We start from the raw sequence: 15,777 nt of genomic DNA on the forward strand, positions 1-15,777 counted from the left end.
TTGTGTTACCTAACTGTTCCACGGTAGGGGTATTGTTCGAGTGAGACAGCACGAACGTTTGATTTAAAGATGCAGGTAAAACCTGACTTTGAGAAAATTTCGGTTTGGATTTCGGCTGATGCTTAGCACGAGAATCCAAAACCTTTTTTCTGATGGGGCAATCCCAGAAATTTGATTTGTGATTTCCACCACAATTTGCACATTTAAATTGGGTGACTTCTTTCACGGGACAATTGTCCTTGTCGTGAGAAGAATCCCCGCAAACCATGCATTTTGGAACCATGGCGCAATGATCAGTGCCGTGACCGAATGCCTGGCAACGCCGGCACTGGGTCAGATTCTGGCCATTACCGCCATGTTTCTTAAAATGCTCCCACTTTACCCGTACATGGAACAAAAACTGAACTTTGTCCAAAAGTTTCAAATTGTTGATTTCATTTCTGTTGAAATGAATCAGATAAAATTGTGAAGTCAAACCAAAGCGAGAAATATTCCCGTTTGATTTTTTCTTCATTGGTATTACTTGGGATGGGGCAAAGCCAAGCAACACCTTAAGTTCGTTTTTGATCTCATCCACCGACAAGTCGTTGGAGAGACCTTTCAGGACCGCCTTGAATGGACGAGCATTCTTGGTCTCATACGTGTAGAAATTGTGTTTGTGGTTTTTCAAATAACCAACAAAAGTTTGGTGATCTTGTAAAGATTCCGTCAACAAGCGACATTCTCCTCTTCGACCAAGCTGGAACGAAACCTTCAAATTGCAAGTTTCCTTGCAATTCTTCAGTTGCGTTCGAAAGCTGGCCAAATCGGAGACGGAAGTCACTACAATTGGCGGAGCCTTTACTCGTTTCTCGACGGCAGAAGGCTCAGTACGAGGAGAAGGATCCTTGTCCACAGTTTCGGATAAAACACCGAAACCGTTTGCCAATGGAATTGGAGAATTGACCTCACTTTCAGAATCAGAATCAGACCTCGGATGAGGCTGTTTTCTTTTTCTGTTTCCGTTAGCCGGTTTAGCGTTCAAACGCTTCACCGACGTAACGATCAAATCTTCAGAAGATTTGCGTTTACCTTTGTTTTGACGCATTTTGCAAGCAAAGTTCTCTTAAAAAGATGGCTTCGTTTGTAAAATACAACAAAATTTCAGGTGGGGTTAGTCTTGAAAAGACTGTTTAGAATTTTGGAAAGTAACTCAGGTAGTCTTTAAAAAGACTGTGAATTTTGTTTGAAATAACTCTGAGCTTAGGTAGTAAAAAATACCGCAGCTCTAGTGTCCGTTCACCTCGAAGGTTCGCAAGACACTGATTTCCAGAAGGTGCCTAACCCATCCCAACGCTGTTGTCTACTGTTATGCAATGTATGCTGAAATTTATCAGTTTGTTTGTTGTTATAATTAGGGGGTTGTTGTTTAGGGATATCAGCCGCACTGTCAGTTTTTTCCCCTTTGAGTTTTTAAGTAAAAGGTCATCAAAAAGATCTTCTCTTCTGTTTCCTGTCAGTTTTCTACAATCCTAGGTCTTATAACGTTAGTTACGAATGCTGTTCGTTTTTGTAATCCAGTATTACACTTCTTCTGAGATCGAATTAGAGATTGATTGTAATTTTGAATTATGTAATCCTGCTGGAAAAGTGAACAACTAACACTGTAATCCCGCTCCCGCTGGGACTGTGATAAATCACTGGAACGAATAAGGACTGAACTGGTGCACTTCGCTGTCTCATACGAACTGAAAACTTTTATTAACTTCTATGTTAGCTTAGCTTAGCTTATGCTGATTGTCGGGCCAGCCGCGTGGCCACCGACTCCAATTCTCGCAAGCGACGCACATTGCGTCGATCCCGTATCCCAGCACCTCGTGGGTGCTGACGTTCTTTTCAATCGCCACTTCAATTTGAGAAGGGCCACATTCTTTATGCGGTATGAACACTGAATGAGCTGCAACATTGTTGCCAGAATTGCTGTGTTTGCGCTTGTATGCGCTTCCACCTCATAGAGAGATTCCCTTCTTCAAGGTGACTACCGGGAATAGGTAGTGCATTCATTGCCCTACCTATTAGGAAGTGACCCGGAGTCAATGGCTCCGGAGCTCCTGCATTTGATAATACCGAAGTGAGCGGTCGTGAGTTCATAATGGCCGCCACCTGGTAAAATACCGTTTGCAGCTCTAGAACGTTAAAGCTAGCGCCTCGTGCTGCTGCGGAGAATAGCATCTTGGCTACTTTTATATTTGATTCCCAGAGTCCTCCAAAATTGGGACTTCTGGGTGGAATAAATGAGAATCTGATGCCTTCTTCAGCAATACTTCCGATTAGTTCTTGCTGAAAGGCTTCATCATTATACACCTTACGCAATGCATCCAATTCACGACTGGCACCTACAAAATTGCGACCGTTATCAGAATAGATAACTTCTGGTCTTCCTCGGAGCGATACAAATCGCATGAGCGAGGCAATGAATGCACTTGTGGATTGATTCTCTACAATTTCAAGATGTACGGCCTCGGTTGAGAAACACACGAATATGCAGTAGGGTGCCCAGAAAAAATGACCCCCTGCTCCACAAGCGGAAAACGGTTTATTGGGTTATTTTAAGCATCTGTGCAAATGTTGAGCGAAATTGGTTGAGATTAACCCATTGATACCCGAGCCTAAAGTTGGTGAAAAAAATGTTTTTCATACAAAATTGACTTTTTTAAATCGCTAATAACTTTTCAGGATTAAGTTTTACAGCTTTGGTATGTTCTATAAAGTTGTAGAACATTAAATTTCCAATGAGAATCTCACTTTTGGGAATATTTGGATGTAAGTAGCGAACCGTGTAGACCAAACTGTAAGAAAATTGGGTTTTCCATACATTTTTTTCGATTTTTCCCGTACAAACTTCACCCCCGAGTATCAATGGGTAAATGTTAACCGATTTTGCTCATATTTGGCCCAGAGTCCTAAAATAGGTCAAGGAACAATATTCAGCTTGTGGAGCGAGGTTTTGAGAAAAAGTCCCGTATTCTGGGCACCCTAATATGCAGGCATACATTGTGAGTTTTACTTTTGCCCTTTTGCTTGGTAAAACTTCGAATGGCCAATTCCTGTGTGGGTAAAAGTTGCAGATGGGTTTACGCGTGGGCGAGGTAACTGTCCCATCTGCTGTTCGAATCTACGTGGTCTGGCTCTCGCGCAAAGCACGCATTTTCTCAAAAGAGTTTGTGCAGTTTTTCTTAAGCCGCGCATGTAATATTTGGCTTGAAACTGGGCTAGCACAATTTCCAACCCAGCGTGACTGTTGGACCGATGTATGTGAATTAATATTATCCCTGGGAAGGAAGATTGGCCGCTTCTGATCTGCGGGTAGGTCGGCTAAGTCCAACCTACCGGATACTCTTACTACACCATCTTCAATAAATGGGAACAGATGTTGCAGTGGCCCTTGAGATGTGGGTTGACCTGTCAACTCAATACTCTTGACTTCTTCGGATATGCATATTGATTGCATAGTTTTGACAATAAGGCGCGTCCCGGCCTCTAGCTCTTCTACATCTAGGGGGCCAGTGTTAACCTGAACGCATTATTTGTAATTCTACATTACAAAAATCTGATTGGTCTAATTCAGTAATTTGTGATTACATGTCCAGAAAACTTTTCTGCGCTGCAATTTTTCACATTCGACTTGTTTAATTTTGAATAAGGTTCTGCCTTTGCACAAACACACTCACACTTAAATTTTGAAATAATTTTAAAATTTTGAATTTGATTCATTGATTTTTATTAACAACGTTGTTCACGCCTAATTATTTGAATAATTTTAATTTTTTGTCACACACACACTGAAGAATTTTGAATAGAATTGTGGATTTTCAAAATTTGATCACTTTTAATTTTGATATTTGATGTTATTCCGGGTAACCTAATTTTCCTATGTCCTCGTCAGCAGGTGATGAAGTCCACGGCGTGCAGTGCCCCTGAACTCAGACTCGATTTTTTATCGATATCGGTGGTTGCTTCACCGGCGATTTATTACATCTTGGATTTCTTTTTTCGTTTTTTTTATCTGGTGTGGTATGTATGAGTTAATTAAATTGATATTTATTGGGGATTCAATATGTGCTGCAATTGCTTAACTATTTTCTGAGGTTGTGATATCTATTTCCTGAAAGTTAAAATTGTTATTAATTCCTATTATCACACTGCCTGCTGCTCTTGCTCCGGTGGTTCTTTGTTTATAGATAATTTTGTTTTGATCAAATTAAATGCAATATTTCTTTCACTCAGGGGGTTGGAGGAGTTGTAGGTCACCAAAAAAGAAATTTTTGTTTGTGTTTCCTTGCCCTCCACTTTTTTGATAAAGAGTTTCACTTTGTCGATGTTGTTGTGGGTTTTTTTCAGTTCTTCCAGGATCTCTTCGCCAAATAAGCCCTTGAGCTCATACGATGAGAAGATGCTTTTCGACGTATTTTTGGTTAAGTGTATACTTCTTTGAAGAATTTCGAAAAAATATTGCAAATTTCTTTTGAGTTATTGCCAAAATTTTTGTCTAGTTTCATTTGCGATGGATAGTTACTACTTTTGGATTTTGATTTAATTAAAGAAATTTCTGGGGCAGACATAATTTTCCCAAGAGGGTTAAAAGATTATTATACATGGAAGTCTTCAATAGTGCAGCGCAATTCTGAACCTTCTTCTAGGTTGGTACCCCCTGCCATGTAAATCGAGTAGGCCCGTTGAAAATCGCTGAGCTAGTGGATAAAATGTCTAAAAATTAATTTCTTGGGTTTTTGACAAGATTAAATTGTAAAAGTCCATAATTTGCGAGAAGAATTGCTTCATTTTCTTGGTCAGATAAAAATTCGGCTTTGCGGCTTTGGTTGAAGTCTCCATAATTATGAAGTTTTACTTACAGTTCCATTTTTGATGAAATTACTTCTACTGTTTATAAAAAAAAATAGTTCGTAATATTGTTTATTGGCATAGTCTGGAGGGAAACATCGCCTGCTATAGTTGCTTTTGCCCAGAGTTGTTCAAATTGGAAGTGGTTTTCGGTCTCAATTTCCTTTGGATTAAGATTGCCTCTAATGGCTAAGAGGACGCCGCCTCCTGACTTTTTCTGACTTAGACTTAAATAACAAAGTAATTATTTCCCAAAATTCTTCAGAGTGGACGCATTCGTCCCAGTTAGTTTCAGTTCCAAGAATTGTGTGGGGGACACATACTAGCGGGGCGCCTGTACGCTATTGGTCGACATAACCCAATGTCGACTCGGCGCTAGCGGATGACAGCGTTCGGGTGACAGCAGTCTCAGCTCAGTCTCAGTTGGTCTTGCTCGTAGGCCAGGCGTGTGGCAGAAGCCATCGCGTCGGGTGGTTTCCTGTAAGCTATTTTGCGGCTACACAAAAATTGTGTCGACAAAATGTGAAGAAAGTCTATAAAGAAATTTCCTTCATTTTACTTGGGCTTTTCATGCGATTGTAATTCTGACAATAAATAAGAATTGTCCGCTCAATAGAGTCGATAGACAAGTTTAAAAAATGGACATCACCTTACGGATTTCTTCGGGATGATAGGGATAGTGGTCCTGTTCCCGATGTAGGACCTGATGATTCTGGATGGGGAAGATGCAAAGTTTGTTGAAAAGAGTGTTAGTTGATAACTTGTTCTTGGTCACAATTTCCAATCTAAAGTTAATTTTTGTTTTCTCATTTGATATTTTAGCTTTAACCAAAGTTAAGATATCTAAGATTTGTTCTAATCTGTTCGAAAGGAATTTTAAATTCATGATTTATTTTCAGTAAAGATTCTTATCTCCATTAATTTTGCATTGGGCACGATTATTATTGACTATTGACTAATGAATGAATTGATTATTCTTAGGTCATTCACGTCTGGGTTTCCGGCAATTGATTTCCAAAAGGTACCTAACCTATCCCAACGCTTTTGTCTTTTGCTCTTGTTTAGAAATGTGTACAAATCAGATCGTTTTCTTTTCTTGAATCAAAATAGTGTACTGTACGCCGCCGAGCGGAACGAATTGGCGCATATGATGTGGTAAGTTAAAGTCGACACGAGGTGGATTGCTTGCTAGTCTAAGACCGAATGTTTTATTAACGCCAAATTAAGTTCGCCTTCCTTGTTACATTGCCCCGCGCCGTGGCAGCGGTATTGCTGACCGTGTGTTTTGACATAGGTCGGAGCGAGCTGTGGGTAGGCACGCAAGGTGGACGGGAAGTGCTGCTGATGGTGACGATATTGGTTGTAGCGTTGGAGTCGATGATGACGTAGCGCGTTTTGTAACTGATATAAAGTAAAGAAGAAAGCAATGTTTAACTTTATCAAATATATTATTTAACTAGATTAATTAATTAAATTGAAGTTACCACTACCGCGACCTAACACGTAATGAAACTGACCAACAAAACATGACAGAATGCGCCAGGCCATTCGGTCCGTCTTCAGCTGTAGAGATTCATTTTCTCTTCGTCTCTCGAGATTCAACACTAGTGGATGTCTCGTCTACGTGGAACCTAATCTTGACTCCATCCAGTGGGATTTTCAATCGTTCTCCGGATAGAACTTGTGGTCTATTGAGGTATGTCTCATTAGGGTGTAATATCAAAATCGATTTTCCAGCACAGCAATTTTTCAGTTCCTTTTGGGGTCCTAAACAACTCCCCAAAGTTTGGGAACGATTGGTTTAGTCCTCACTTTGCGCAAAGCGATTCAATTTTCCATATAAATTTGTATGGGAAAAAACATTTTTTTGAGTTTTGATATTTATAAAATCCACGTGTCACGCTGTACTAAAACCGGATGCATATTCGGATGCTCTGGAATGTGCTCTACAACTTTCCCGAAGAGAGTATGGTGCTAGCTTGTCCCTGAAAGAAGATACAGCGTGTTCAAAACTCGTCTAAAACGTGATTTTCGAGCAAAAAACACGTTTTAGACGAGTTTTGAACACGCTGTATCTTTTTATAGGAGCAAGTTAGCACCATACTCTCTTCGGGAAAGTTGTAGAGCACATTCCAGAGCATCCGAATATGAATCCGGTTTTAGTACAGCGTGAAACGTGGATTTTAAAAATATCAAAATCCAAAAAAATGGGTTTTCCCATACAAATTTATATGGAAAATTGAATCGCTTTGCGCAAAGTGAGGACTAAACCAATCGTTCCCAAACTTTGGGGAGTTGTTTAGGACCCCAAAAGGAATTGAAAAATGGTTGTGCTCGCTAAATTTGGACAACTTTATTTTTTTCCATACAACCATATTACACCCTAATGTCTCATGATTGACGATCACACCACAAATTTTGAAAGTGGTGAGAAATGAATTAATATCTTTTCGTTTAAAATTTTTACTTTTGCTAAAGTTATGCTTTCTATTATTTGTTCTAATTTGTCTGATAAAAATTTGAGGTTCATGAGAAAATTAACAAAAAGTAAATCTGAAATTTTAATATTTACGAGATTTATTGTTTCTTTCGTTTTAAGTAAGGATTCTTTGATTTGTAAATAGAGGTCTCTGTTTACTTTAATTTGAACATTATTATTGTTTGTCAATGCATTAATTGAAGAATTTACCTTTAATTAAAATTCTATCGGTGTAATTAACGTTAGTTAATCGCATATTACAAACCACATCCCATCTTTCAAAATTATTACATCATGTCATGTCAGCATCATGCTGACTCAAAATCTGTGAATCATCTTTTAAATTAATTTTCATCGTCTCATGTCTCATTTTGAATTTATTTGGAATTTGATGTGCATTATTATTGCGTCGCCAATTCTGTTTAAAAGTATTATTTGCAGTATTCGCTTTATAAAATTTACAATTACAGAACTTTGGTCAGCACGGCTGTTTTAGAAAACACTTTATGCACTTAATTGCACATTATATCGAGGTGGCACCGATATCTGATGACGCTGTTGTGAACAACACCAAGAACTCAGCATAATTTTTGATAATTGCGGCGTAGAGTGTTAAAGGTAAAATCCGTATGACTTTAAATTGTCCCTTTTCTAGGTGTGATCAGTTACAGTTGCATTCGGGGGTCCAAATGGAATAAAATGCTCCAGGTTTTTTATACTACATTTAAAGTTTTTCTTGGTGTTCGTTTTTCAGGAATTATTGTAATTTTTTATTATGTAATCCTGCATTACATCTTCCTACCTATTACTTGTTTGTAATTCTGAATTACAAAAATCTGAATGGTGTAACTCAGTAACTTGTGATTACTTTTACTCAATTTATTTTGTGCTACTATTTTTCACACTCAACTTGTTGAACAATTCTGATAATTATAATTTTGAATAAGGTTCTGCACCGCCCAGCCGAGCGGTTGTGGAATTGTGATATTTCACAATACTTAGGCACTGGTCACTCAAAATCTTTTCACTTACTTTATTGACAACGAGGTTGTCTACTAAGTCTTCCTTCGATCACTTTTATAGATGTGAGCTGCTATTTTTGTTCCTTCCGCTCCTCTGCACCAGACCAGGGTTGAAACCAGACCCCGAATACCGTATTGATTCTGCTATGCTGCTGAACTCAAACGGCTAAGTCCCGGGTGGACTTCTCAATCGGCTAAGTCTCGGCTGACTTCTCAATCGGCTAAGTCCGGCTGGAGTGGGGACTCTGCTGCTGGTGGCTGCTGAAGACTGCTGATGGCTGCTGGTGGGTCTGGCTGGTCTGGGCTTCCTTAGAGGATCTGGACTTGAGCTGCTACTGGAACTGTCTTTCCTCAAGAATTATTTCGACTTTTATAGTCAGTTTTCCAAACTTTGTTCTAACAAAAATGGTCAGTTTCGATGAAGAGCATCGATGAACCTCATGAACTTTTTTATACTGACCTCTGTGGTTTTGTCTGGCTGTCCGCGCGGTTGCGTGAGTTCAACTCTAAACTGAATGTCATGAGTTTAAGCCCTTTTGCAAAAGACTTGATTTACGACATTAGAATGTCGAGATTGCTTTAATCTACACAGTTTTAAAATGAGTTTCATAATGAGGAAGCCGTGTTTCTACCTGAATTGACATGTCCATGAATATAATTATGCCACTCCCTCAATTTTCCCCTGCGCTATAACATCGCCCCGTTGAAATCGAAAGCTTAATCAATTCTTTAATTGCCTAATATTTGGCGATATTCTATAAAGGGCTTTTCGGGTGGCGTATGACTCATGATCAGTTATAAGTCGGGGAGCAGAATTTGGTGCTAGGTTATTTATGCTTGCGTCAGCGCATGGAAAAACTGGAGTGGTTCGGGGCAAGGGTCGTTGCCGTTCTACTTTTTCACAAACACACTCACATTAGAATTTTGAATTTTTGTTTAACATTTCGAATTTGATTCATTGATTTTTCTGACATCCTTGTTTGAAAATTTGACCACTTTTAATTTTGATATTTGATGGTAGTCTGGGAAACATAATTTTCCTATGTCTTTCTCGTCAGCAGGTGATGATATTCACGTCGTGCAGTGCTCCTGAACTCTGATCCGAGTTTTTGAAAGTTAAGATTTTCGGAAGAACACACTTTCGCAAGACATTCTAGACGCTCGTTGCCGGGTGGCTCCAATCGCACGATCAGCAGTCCTCATGTGGCTCGATCGTTAACTGCCCCCGCCTTAGTACTTTTGCTCCGAAAATGTACCTCGTGTAGTTGCTGAGGTTCTTCGAATTTGGATGTCCGGTGTCGTCGATGTCGTAGGCTCACCGTCGTTTGTAGGGTGTGCCGGGTGTCTTCTCCTGTAAAGTAGAAAACTGAGTTTTCAGCTGTAGAGATTCAATTTCTCTTCGTCTCTCGAGATTCAACCTGTAATTTTTAAATCTGTAACTTTCAAATCTATGGGAAAGGGTATCAATATTTATACAACTCAACGAATTAGTTGTTCGGAATGTTTTTTTTTTTTTTTAACTTTAAGTCTCGGACTGAAGGTCCGCTCGCGTTGAAATATCAAAACTGAGTGATTTATTAAAAAGAAATGAAGTTGTACAGAGGCCTGCGCTAGTCCCTACGCAGGCTGGTTTGCGATTTGCTGATGGTGTCCGTTGATGTTGCGTGTGGGAAGACACTGTGCTGACCTAGGCGTCTCGGAGTGTCTCCAACGTCGCTGCTAACTGCTGTTGCTGTCGGTTGAGCTCCTCAAGTTGACCAAATATTGGTGGTCCAGGTTGTTCCATAACTTACCTATTCTAATCAATCAATCATCTTCAGCATACGGAGAGTTTGTTTCTTGAGAAATTGAATTTTAAGAAAATTTCATCCGTAATTTTTATTATGATGTCTGAGTTTTTTGATAAAATTTTCAAAATTGCATATTTTTCTTGAATTTGTAAATGATCAAGTCTCAATAGACTTTCTAGTTCTTGATAAGAGACTGAATTGTTAGGATCAGTAATGGTGTTTATATTGTTCATTTCAATTTTTATTGTTTCGATTGGAATAATTTTTGATAGTTTTGTCCAAGTAAATGTGGATGTTTCGCATCCAAAATTGGTAGCAAATGCTTTTATCTACTTTGCTTCCGTTCCGTATTTTGGTATTACTAATACGTCACCGTTCACCGTTGTCGGCTGCCTCATTGTTATTATCTCCCGCTGCAGCTGCCGCGGGAGCCGCAGGGATAGCCTGTCTTGCAAAAATATCGACTACATCTAAAAAGGTCTGTAGTTGTTCGTAGGACCCATCAAAATCCGGGATACAAGTGCGTCACTGCGCTTTGACAAATGCAAAGGTCATTTTGAATAATAATTTCTCAAAATTTAAGCTTGTTTCAATAAAGCTAGCTTGAAGCTCGTTGAATGTAACGTTCGATAAGTCTTCTACTTCTGGATCTACCTCTGGATCGAGGACACTGTGCTCTTCTAGAAAAGTCAAAAATTCTTCTTTAGGAACCGGTACTTCCGGATCTTTAAAAGAAATCTCGTCGAGGTCTGCTTCAAATTTATTTTTGTCTAAAACGGATGAGCTCGCTTGCACTCCTTTTGCAAAAAGGAATTCAGCAGAAAAAGAATGGATTAAAGGTCCTGGATTATGATCCGGGTCTTCTGGCTGTTCACTAAAAGAGTGAGACCGACGTTGTCTGGCACTTCGCCGTCGTTTTAATTCTGTGACAAACTGGATTCCACGAGAACGAAGCTCAAGAATCCTGTCCGTCATTTAAGATGTAATCCAATTTTATTGCGTGAATTCGTCATTAAAATGAATAAAAAATTTAATGACAAGAGGAAAAAAAATTTACGCGAATTTAATTTATTTCACTTTTAACGTTACACACAAATTAATATCGCAATCTTCACTTGTACAATTTTTTCATCACATAAAAAAAAGATAGAAAAAGGATTTGATCACTTACCACAGTATTATGAAGAATTTCATCTGGTTCCTGGCCTGGTCAGGAATGGCGTTCCGTGGCTCTCCTTGAGCCGGTTTCCGCTGTCACCACGTGTAGATACTGGTTCTAGCCAGGACCTTCGTTCCGAGGGGTCGTTTGGGTGTGAGATTATACTTTCGGATTTTTTAAACACTTTACTTTACACACTCAACCTTTTATTGATGCACAAATACAATTACAATTTCAAGGATCTACTGTTCAAGGATCACAATTCAAGGATCTACTACCACGATTTAAGGATCAGAAAATAGCCTACTGAATAACCGAATAACTCAATAACTGAATAACTGAATAATGGAGTCCTTTCGATCACTATTTATACTATGGTCGAGATTAGGGAAGGGGAAGTAACCTTGGTTCCGGTCAAAAACCGCGAGCGCGTGGACATTCCCAAGGGTTATCGGAAATTTCCACTACTGAGTGATCTTTGGACTTTTCCCACGATCAAGTTAGTGGAAATTTCCATTGTTGTTTTTCACCTTTGGACCCGGGGGGCGCTGTACTTAGATGTCGCTTGGGACCTTATGTGTGGATTTGGTGTAGTATTAGGAGCCAGGAGTACCAGCAACTTTTTAGTTTCCGGGTATCATCCCCAGGCGAGAGGTCTTTTTCCCGCTTGAACCTCTTGGCCTTGACCTGCCCCAAACACCGAACGGTGACGTCATAGTCCGAAGCGCACTTGCTACCGGACTTGCTTATCCCTGACCTCCCTTCATAAATTGATGGGTTGGGTTGGGACACCGTAATTTAAAATTACTGATTCAACAAATGCTTTGGCCACAGAATTTGTTGATTTATCAGCAATTGGTGTCGCGGTCACGAATTTAGTTAAATCGCATTGGGTGGTCAGTATGTACTGATTCCCGTAAGCGTCTGGTATTAAAGGACCTACTATATCCAGAAATATTTTCTCAAACGCACTGTTAGCAGTGCTGGTTATCGTCATAGGAACTTTAGTGCGGAAACTTTTGTTTCTTTGGCACTCGTTACATTTTCTGATAAAATTAGAAATATCTTGGTCCATGGATTTCCAAAAATATCTTTGCTTTATCGTGTTGGTTGTTCTTTTTACACCCGCGTGCCCTGCAGTTGGCAACACGTGGAAGTTGTTTATGATGAGTTTTTGCTCTTTTTTATCGTCTATTTGACGAATTTTTGATCCAATTGTAATTATTGGAGGCATGCCTTCTATTTTTAAGGACTCTATTTGTTCCTTCAGTGTCCGGAATTCAGTCGTATTACTTACGACAAGGCCTTTGATCGGGTTATTTTTTATCAGGTTTACCAATCGGGTCATTACTCCCCGTAGGTGAGTTAATGTCGTATTGGGCTTGATGTATAAAATACCCTGGGACTGAACTGTCTCGAGATCAGTTTGGTCAGTTCCCAATTTTATTTGAATGTAATCTACATTCTTGCTCACTTGTGAAGTGGCAGCTTTTATTTTTGTCTGTGCTCTTGTGCACACCATGCTAATTTCAGGCGTAAGCGCCTGGAGATCTTCTATGGAAATACGTGACAACGCGTCCGCCACCACGTTTTCTGATCCCTTTTTATAAAATACATCAAACTTGTACTCTTCCAGTGCTAACCGAAATTTGGTTAGTCTACTAGAAGGGTCAGTTAACGTAAATAAATAAACCAATGGGCGATGGTCTGTGTAGATCTGGAATCTCCTACCATACAAATATGGCCGAAAATGTCGGATTGCCCAGACCAAACCCAAAAGTTCCTTCTCAATCGTACTGTAGTTTAGTTCAGCAGGATTTAGGGCTTTACTAGCAAATGCAATCGGTCTAGCGTTGCTGTTACTCAATACAGCTCCTAACGCTTTTCCAGATGCATCTGTATGTAATGTAAACACGTTTTCGCTCGAAAAATTTGGGTAGTCAAGTACCGGAGGATTAATGAAGCACTCCTTCAAAAACTGAAAAGAGTTTTCGCATTCTTGGGTCCAGTCAAACTCCACTCCCTTTCGAGTCAGTTTATTCAATGGACTGCAAACTTTAGCGAAATTTTTAATGTGCTTTCGGTAATACACGGAAAGGGGATCCATCGCCAAATCGCGATAAAGTTCGCTAAAACTAGCGAAAAATGTCGCTAATTTCTCAGCCTGCACAAAAATTACCTAGAATCGCTAATTTTTTTCGCTGGTTTGGAAACCGATGAAATTCTACCAAACCAGTGAAAAAAACACTGGTTTGGTGAAAAATGTCGCTGTTTGGGGGATCAGTTTTGCTAGAATCAGAAAATTTTCTCGCTGGTTTGGAAAAAGCGGCAGGGCACCAAAATCAACCAGGAGATTATTGTACTGGTTTTGGGAAACAATTCGCTGGTCCAGCGGATTTCTTCACTGGACCAGTGTTCTTTTACGCTGGATCAGCGTTTTCTATCGCTGACGTCCGGGTTTTTTTTCCGGCGGCAGCAGCTCGTACCAAAATCAACCAGTAGATTATTGTGCTGGTTTTGGGAAACAATTCGCTGGTCCAGCGGATTTTTTCACTGAACTGGTGTTCCTTCACGCTGGATCAGCGTTTTCTATCGCTGACGTCCGGATTTTTTTTCCGCGGCAGCAGCTCGTACCAAAATCAACCAGGAGATTATTCTACTGGTTCCGGCAAAAAATCCGCTGGTTCAGCGAATGTTTCGACTGGACCAGTGTTTTTTTGCACTGGATCAGCGTTTTTTATCACCGACGTTTGTTTTTTTGTTTTGGCGGCAGAAGCCTATGCCAAAATAAACCAGGTTGTACTTACTTGCCACAGCACAAACTGTTCCGCGGCCATGGTCAAGTTCCTCGCCTACGATTCTTGCTGCCACCTGCGACAATTTGTGCACTCATCTATGCAGCAGTACACCGTATTTTCTGCTGCGAGAACTTTATGGAAACGTACTTCTTTTCATTGAAAAGAACCCTCACCTGTTGAGTATGTATTTTAATGCTGAACACTTGATGCAGAACTTTTTCATGCTTTTTTGTTTTGAAAAAACCCCTAAAGCAATTCGATTGCCACAAATCGCTTCCGAACGTGAACAATAACAAACATTTATGACGGCTGTCGGAAGGATGTGTATCAAACCAGCGAAAACTTTCGCTGGAAAAGAAACCGTTTCGGAAATAACAAACCAGCGAAACCAAGTTGCTGGATTTGATTTCGCGCAGCCACCTTTTTCAGCGAAAAATTTCGCTGGTTTAGAGAAAAATTTCGCTGATATCAGCAAAACCAACCCAGCAAAATTCGGTCGCTGGTTTGGCGATCGATCCCCTTTCCGTGTAGTTTGCAAAAGCCACAAATCTCTTGATTTCGTCTGGAGTCTTTGGACTACTCCATTTTTTAATGATTTCAATTTTCGATGGGTCTGGCTTTATCCCTTCTTCGGAAATCATATGTCCCAAATACAATAGTTCTTTTTTTAAAAAATTGCACTTCTTAGGGTTAAGCTTTAAATTAACTTCTCGAAGTCTCTCAAAAATTCGCATTAAATTTTGGTTGTGTTCTCGCAACGTTTTACCATAGACTATAATGTCGTCTAGATTCTAGATAAATTAAACATTTTGTACCATTAAGTCCTGACATAGCAATAGTCATGAATCTGGTAAATTTAGACGGACTGATTTTTAGTCCCATGGGCAGTCTGGTCATTTGATACTGTCCCGATGGTGTAGAAAAAGCTGTTACATGCCTGTCTTCAGGTCTTAGGCTTCATCCATAAAGTACGTCACACTAAAATCAGCCAAAATTTACCCCCCTCCCCCCCTTTGTCACGCTTTTCCTATACTTATAACACGCAATGTCACACTTGCTCAGACCCCCCCTCCCCCCCTAGAGCGTGACATACTTTATGGATGACCAAGGGGTTTCCAGCATCAAGGATTAATGACCAGTCTAAATGGAATTACCAGGATTACTGGCAATATGTCATGAATTACTTTGATTTCCCAGAATTACTTGGGATTTCCAGAAACCACGCAGAATTGCTCAAATTTATAAAAATAACTTGGAATTACTACCTAGCTTCCAGCATATTGAGAATTGGATCGAATGACAGCTGTCAAATGCACAAAACCACGTGCTTGGCAATAGTACGTACATCCCGGGAATTCCCGGCACAAAATTCCCGGGATTTTTATGTTGTACGGGGAATTTCCGGAATTAAACAAAAATCATAATTTGGCCTGGAAATTACATTAGTATTACAATTAATAAGTTTAAACTTTTCTAAAATTTTACATAAATTGGTACCATTTTATTTGTTGTCATTTTTGTTTTTAGACATCTTAAACCAATTTTCAAGCTGTTTTATTCATGTCATATAGAAATAAATAAGAAATAAATATTTATAAGATACTTACTTAATTTGAATTAGAAATGTGGTGCATATAAAATTCAAAGC

This window comes from Culex pipiens, chromosome 1 (genome assembly GCF_016801865.2).
Source record: "Culex pipiens pallens isolate TS chromosome 1, TS_CPP_V2, whole genome shotgun sequence".
Taxonomy (NCBI): Eukaryota; Metazoa; Arthropoda; class Insecta; order Diptera; family Culicidae; genus Culex; species Culex pipiens.